Genomic DNA, 7,100 nt, shown 5'->3' on the forward strand with positions numbered 1-7,100 from the left:
CCCTAGCAAGAAGTACAGTTGTGCTGCACTCCTGGTCCTACTTGTCCAAGCTGACATCTGTTTCTTCAGTTATTACTCTGAGAGTGCTTTGCCTTCAGATCAACATCCTTGTATAAATTTGTGGTTTCCCCTTTTGCTGACTTTAGCAGGGGATAATCTGGTAATGCTACTCTATTTGGAATACCAATTAAACTTGCCATATTTTACATTACAGTACGGACATGAAAGAGTTAGTGTGGCAGCTGAGGCTGTACATAGCTCTTGAGAACAGCAGTTCATAGTCTCTAGGAAGGGAGAGCTTTCCTCATGGGGGAGCTAACCAATTTAGCTCTGACTGGGGAGAGCAGCAGGCTGGGCAGGACTTAAGGCCAAGCAATCCTGCTTTTCCTGAAGCTTTCCCTCCTCCCACCAAAGTAGGGCTGTCAGGAAATGACTGACTGGTTTGACGGCCAGCACCTACTTTAGCCTTGTTGCTAAGAGGTTGTCTGTTTCCTTTTCCTATACCTTTTAATCCAGTTGAGGATAAAAGAGCTTTCCAAGGCCAGAACTCAGGATGGGCAGAATACAGATGTCTGGGGCCTTTAGTACCATCTTCTTAAGATGATAGAAAGTCTGAATAAGGGGGAAACTGAGGCAGAAGCATTGTCAAGCTGCATTGCTGGAGACAGGAATCGAGGAACACCTGATTTTCCTTCCACAGACTATTACTATTTCCATTCTTGAAGAAAAAAAAGGCATCACTGAAAACTGTTCCCTATGGAGCAGCATAGCTTGAAGTCCCTTTCTATTTCTCTATTCTGTTAAATGAACACTTGAGGAAATGCTGATGGTGAGTTGCTGCCTCCCTTCTCTCAAGGACTGCAGGAAATTACTCCCTCACTGAGGCAGGGGTGAATGCAGAAATGCCAAGCAGAATTATGAACCCAGGATTATGAACCTATGTAGAAAAACAGTGAGGAAGAGATAAAGAAAGGTATAGGAAAGGTCTGAAGGAAAAACCCCACCTTTTCCTCACCTTACTGGTCCTACTGCAGTGTTGACATCTTTCCGCATTTATCAATGTGTCTGATGTTTTGTGAAGCTGTTGTAAATGTGGTGTTTGTTTTGCTTTGCTCTCCTAAGGTTTCCAGCATCTTCTGTCCCACAATAGATACTGTACCTTCCCTCAGAAGAGCCCTCCAGACTGGCTGTGAAATTTTGCTCTACTGTGGTAAATGGAACAGGGTGTTTCTCAGTCTTATACAGACCTTGGTCTTTTCCAGACTCTTAAATACTTGGCTTGGAATACCTTTCCCTACATCCTTATGGAAATTTAGCATACCCCTGTGATGGCATGAAAGACCTGCTTATTTCTCTGCTGAGTACAGTTCTGAAGTACATAATGCCAGCAGAATTTATGGCAATGTGTCAGAAACAGTGAGTGCTAAGAAGATCTTGCTCTCAGTGATGAAGAACAGAGCTTTCACACAACCTCTATGCTTTCTGCAATTAGTGGTCAGTGCTACAAACTCCTTTTTCCATTTTTAAGGCATTTGGTTAGAATAACTGTCCCCAGCTTTTATTAGCTAACAGGACGGTACACAGAGCCATGAAGGTGGAGCAAGAGTTAATACCAAAACTACAAGCTTGTTGTTAAGGAGAATCTATTTATCATGAATATAGCATCACAGTAAAGATGTCCTTCTATCATCTTCTTCCTTACCTCACCTCGTTCCTTTTCTTCTTATTTTCTTTCTCCATCTGGCCCTACCAAAGCTATAATAAGGGTGAGTGCAGGCCCCAGCACCCTTAGTAGACTATTGAAGTCAGCACCTCTAAACTAAAAGGATTGCTTCTTCAAAGTGGTGCAACACCAATAGTTTCAGCAAAGCTACACTAAGGTGCAGTAGGAAATAATTCATGTCAGTCATTTCCCTAGTAGGCAAGGAAGACACAAATATGAAGTAGTTCGGTTTCCCCTGACTGCACAGACATTATTGTATCAGGTATGAAGACTAGGTTGGCTCTTATTATATGTGCTGTCATATGGATTTACTACTAATGCATTTCTTCCCTCTCCTCAGTAATGGGATAAGACATTTGCAAGCATGGCATGTTGAGGTAATAGGAATCTTTTATAATTACACAAAAGAAAAAATTTCTTGTAAACCTGTAACCCCATTCTAAGGTCACTTCCATGAGAACTGGATGGCATCGATTCCTAACAAATTCAGATACTGGGTTGCAGAGAGGCTCTTGTGTTATTTGTACTGTGGATGGGGCTGCTGGTGGTTTCAAATCAGAGTGATTCCTAAATTTACTGTGAAATGCACTGAGAACCATCATCTCTAAGAGCTGCTTTTACTGCTAATTGCAGCATTCCCCTGTGCATGTTCTTCTTCAGCCTCTGAGACCTGGGACTGCAAGCCAGTGAGTGGGGCTGGACTGAGCAGTCCTTTGTGGTCTATGCTGGGAGCTAGTCCCATGGAAAAGGTGGTGGATGCTTTTTAGCTTTTGACCACTCAAGCCATTAGCCTGGATGAAGGGTTTGTTTTTGTTGTTTAGCTGCCAAATGTGGTAGCCAAGAAAAGTTAAAGGACGCTAAGTTTGGGAATATCTTTAACCACACATCCATCACTGGTCTTTTTAATTAGATTATTGTTTTTTCTTAGAAAAACCTCTCATAAATCACCTACCTCTTCCATTCAGTAGTAGTTTCACTTTTGCATTGCAGCAGCATGAGGCTGAATGGCTGGCAGAGAAAACTGCTCTTTGTAGAGATGGAAAGGATGATCTTGCGTAGGAAAAATGTGTGGAGCACAGTGTGGTCACTTCATTGCTGCTAAATTTGCTGGCTGCAAAGATTCTGCCTGCAGTGGAAGGATCTTCTGTCAGCAGACCTCTTAAATATATTCATTGCCATGGTGAAGGGGGGCCTATCCTGTACTTTTGAAGTAGTCTTTTGAAAATGGAAGGGATCTATTGCAAGTGCAGAAGGTACCTTCCAGCACAGCCTCTTCCAATTTGATATTCCTTGGGCAGCACAACATCCAAGAGTTGTAGTATTTTCATTTCCATCCTCATTCCAAAATACTGCAGAGAACATTCAGTAGGTAAATGATCAGGCTGGGTGGTCCCATCCCATGTGTAGCATCACAGGTGAAGGAGAGAGACCACCACAGTGAGCTACGTGTGCCTCTGCTGATGGAGATTTGACACGTTATGGAGGAATGCATATTTGAGGTTTTACAAATGTCTGTCTTGAGCATTTTATTTGCTAGTCTGAGGCTACAGTCAGAATTGTCAGGTGCAGGGGAAGCTCAGTTTGAGATACTGTCCAGCAAAGCTTGTGGAGATTGGGTTGAACTATATTCTCCTCAGAGCAAAATGTAGACTTTAAAAGCGAATTGTGTTGTGCTCTACTTCCTTTTCACCACCGGGAGGAGCTGGTAGAATAGGCTCCCCAAATGCCCCAGGTGCCTTCACTCCAGACTTCTCAGATCCATTAGAAGCAGAGATGCCTGTGAAATGTGCTGGGGTGGTTGTGTGTGTGCTCACTGTAAAGAGCAGTTCCCTGCATTTACATTTCTCAGTCACACTGCTCTCCTGGTACAAAAAGGGCAGATATTTCTTTCAGCTCAAGATCATACATTTAAATGATGTATTGCATTGAAGTAGGAGCACTAGAACAGTCAGAAGCCAATCTACACAGAGTGATTTGTAAATATCAGAGACATGTCAAAGCCATCCAAAAGCAAAATTCTGCCTTTAGCTGTGGGGAAAATATATGAACAGGCCTCCAGGCTGTTCAGATGCTTCAGATGCTTCAGGCAGTCTTCCTGCTTCAGTTAGCAAGCCCCATCACTCTCTACACCATGACCAACTTGTTTGAGCGGTCAAGAGTGCTGGGGAAAAGGGTGCCAGAATATTTAGGTCTTTTTCAAAGTGTCATGGCTCAACTGTCTCATCTTTCCCAGCTAAGATGAGGGTAGTGAAGAGTTTCTGAGAACATGAATTTAAAAAGCGAAGATAATGTTGGGAGAGTGTGATAAATGTGGACTCTTTCAAGACAAGAACTGACAGTAACAGTGAGCATGTCTGAAACAATATTAAATCAGTCAGTGATTCTTTCTAGCTTATTTTTTTATAAGGAAGCAGAATCAGTTCATGTGCCATGTGAATTACATACCTATACAGTATCTGATCTTTGGCTCAGAGTGTAAGTGACAGACACTGTGTGGACCCACCACAAGGTCATTTTGGAGAAGTAGGTTTTAAAAAAGCTATCTGGGGATGAGGTGGTCAGCTGTTCTGCACTGCAGTGTATCATGGAACAGGCAAAGGAACATGGATACTTTGAGCTGTAGGAAGGGAAAGGGAAGAGTGCCAGGTGCACCTCCCTTAGCTAGAATTTGCTTATGATATTGTAGCATCTTCTGGTTACTTTATGGTAATTTCAATAACCACAAATGGTCAGAGAGCTTCATAGCAGCAAAACAGCACAGGTCCATTACTGAGCAAACAGAGAGGGAGTATTATCTCAAAATATCAACACCACTTCCCATATCTTCATCAGGCTCTTGAGCACTTTGCAGTTGGCCATAGCTGTTTTGCCTCCAGAATTTCAGAGCTACTGCATAGAGTAGCTACTCTCTGGGTAAAAGCTATAATAAGCAGATTTATTCAAGTTTTATTAGCCTGTGCTACGACTTTGAAAGGCTAGAACAGTTTCTGAACTTCCACCTCTACTTAGATATTAAGAAAGTAGTTGCAGAAATTGATTTAAAGAGACCTCTTAAGCCACAGACTCTTGACAGTTGGGCGTTTCAAATGTGTTGTCATGTATGATAAGCTTATTAAGTGATTTGGTTTGAGACACTCAGGCTCTAGAGAAAACACGAGCTATTTGAGTGATGAAAAAGCATGTAAGCCATTCAAATGTTTTCTCTCTCAGATGCTGGATTTGGAACTTTTAACTGATCACACTGCAGAGTATCTGAAGTTTCTGAAAGTCTTTCAAATGAGGAGGGGAAGAACAGGTAGCTATGAAACGTTTATTTTCTTGGCTCCTTAGGCATTGCCTGCTGCCAACTTTCACTGCTCTGCACACACAAAGCTATTTGTCTCTTAATGTTAAATCCCGTGCTGGGATTCACAAATTCTTCTTCCATGTGTCTGTAGGGATCAGACAGATGTACAAAACTGCCATCAAAGAACCTGTGTCCTTTGGAGGGAGAGAGAATGGGACCAAATGCTAATGTTGGTATTCTGCATTCAGCTGTGAAAGGCAATCCCTGTATTAAGACAGAAGTAGATCTGCATATGTAGTCTGTAGATCTGCATATGTAGACTGCAGATCAGTATAATTGCTATGCCAGGAAGCCTCAAAACTTAGCAGTGAGGCAGTCTCATGGATGAAAATACACTGAAGAGCTTAAAAGCCCAAACTGTCCCTGTGAGAAAGCAGGCATTGCTTCATACAGGCTGTCACTGGAGGTTCAAGGCTGTAGAACTAGGCCAAGATCATTTATTCTATATGTTCATCTAATTTTTGCGATCTGGTACCTTATAGCAGCCCTTTGAGGTAAAGCTCACACCGCATCTCATAAAACTGAACCCCTTGGCAAACTGAAGGCATTTAGAATAGCGTAAGCAAAGTTGCAAACATCATCCAGTAATTCCTTGATGCCTGTAATCCTACAGTTTACTGTCCCTGTGATGATTTGGGATAATGACTTTCAGTTCTATTTGCCCTAGCTGCTATGTTTTCTATTTGGGTTTTGTTGTTAATTTCTTTTTTCATAAAGGAGTTGTATATTTTTCTGCTACACATGTGAAACTTTGAACATGTAGTACAGACTAACAGTCAACAGTCAAGTCTTAATGAATGTTCACAAAGGGAGATGTAGATAAATCAAAATGAGCCTTAGTTTCTGATATGTTGAGAAGTTCTTTGTAAGTGAATTCCTCTCTAAGGATTGTTAATAAAGGAGACTTAAGCAGCAAGCTAAATTTAGCAAAACTGCAGGATACATCTCTCACACCCAAACACTTAGAAGCAGGTACATCAGTTACTGAAAATTATGCTTCCCCTTTTTTCACATGCTTACAAAAATATGTTCACTTCCTGTATTCTGCAGTTGCTCTTTCATCTCCAATAAATATCCAAAGAAGTAACGTTACTGTTTCAACCTGGGACTCTTGACAGAAAATGTTTAATAGTGATGATGTGCTTCTACATCAATACATCAGAGCATCACAAGTTCCATACTTTCAACAAAGTCTTTACTGCAAAGGTTGTAGTTATTGTTAAGCCTCTCAAGCTGAACTCTCCAGAAGTGGCTGCAGGTGTACAGCAGCAAATTTAGCGTACTAAAATGTTTAGTGTGTTCACCTCAAGCTATGTTTTCAGTTCTGGTTAAAATCCTTTCAACAAATACCACCTCTTACATTCTGGAAACCAGGACAAGACCAAGGCATGTATCTCCAATACACGTGACACTCTTCTGAGGTGGGAGCTAAAAGGAAAAAATACTTAGGCTTAGAAATTATTAAAGCTGCAGATTTCACCTGGCTGTTATTAAAAAGTATTCCAGAAGCAGCCTTATTCTGCTTTGACTTTTGCTATTTCAATGATATTTTTGCAAAAAATGAATTCTGGAAGAGCATTGGAACACACTATAGTGCAGCAGGACCTGCACCAGAATTATCTGAGTTTGAAATGTGGTATCTGCCTGCCTGAGCTCCCCTTAAAGAAAAGACTGTTAAGATAGCGAGATTCTTCTATTTCACACCTCTCCTTTTATGTCTAAATATTCACAATCACCACCTTGCAGCTGAGGAACAAACTGCGTGACAGGAAGGATACTATCATTTAGGTTTAAAATAATTCAGACTGTTAGTTACAAAGGAAACTGTGTGTCATCTGTTGCCTTTAAATCTGGACAATCTAAAAGGCCAAGCAAAGTTTTTCATGCCAGTGTTCTGTGTCAGCACTTTCTGACTGTATTATGTTGATTTAGGGTTTTAGGTTACATATACATTTTAGATATAGGTCTACGTTAGAAGAGGACAAGTAATTTTTTTTTGTGTGTCTACCTTCTATTCTGTGGTGGAAGGAA

At 41.2% G+C, this 7,100-nt stretch overlaps 1 long non-coding RNA gene across 1 annotated transcript in view; it reads left to right on the top strand.

The window, feature by feature from the left end:
- The window catches only part of LOC136012349 (uncharacterized), a 70,455-nt gene extending 65,173 nt beyond the window's left edge, over positions 1 to 5,282 (top strand). Inside the window, exons 4-5 of the long non-coding RNA XR_010611682.1 lie at positions 4,934 to 5,018; positions 5,161 to 5,282. This is a non-coding gene — a long non-coding RNA (uncharacterized LOC136012349). The remainder of the gene's footprint in view (positions 1 to 4,933; positions 5,019 to 5,160) is intronic.
- The last annotated feature ends 1,818 nt before the right edge of the window (positions 5,283 to 7,100 follow it).

Source organism: Lathamus discolor, chromosome 3 (genome assembly GCF_037157495.1).
Source record: "Lathamus discolor isolate bLatDis1 chromosome 3, bLatDis1.hap1, whole genome shotgun sequence".
In the NCBI taxonomy this organism is placed as follows: Eukaryota; Metazoa; Chordata; class Aves; order Psittaciformes; family Psittacidae; genus Lathamus; species Lathamus discolor.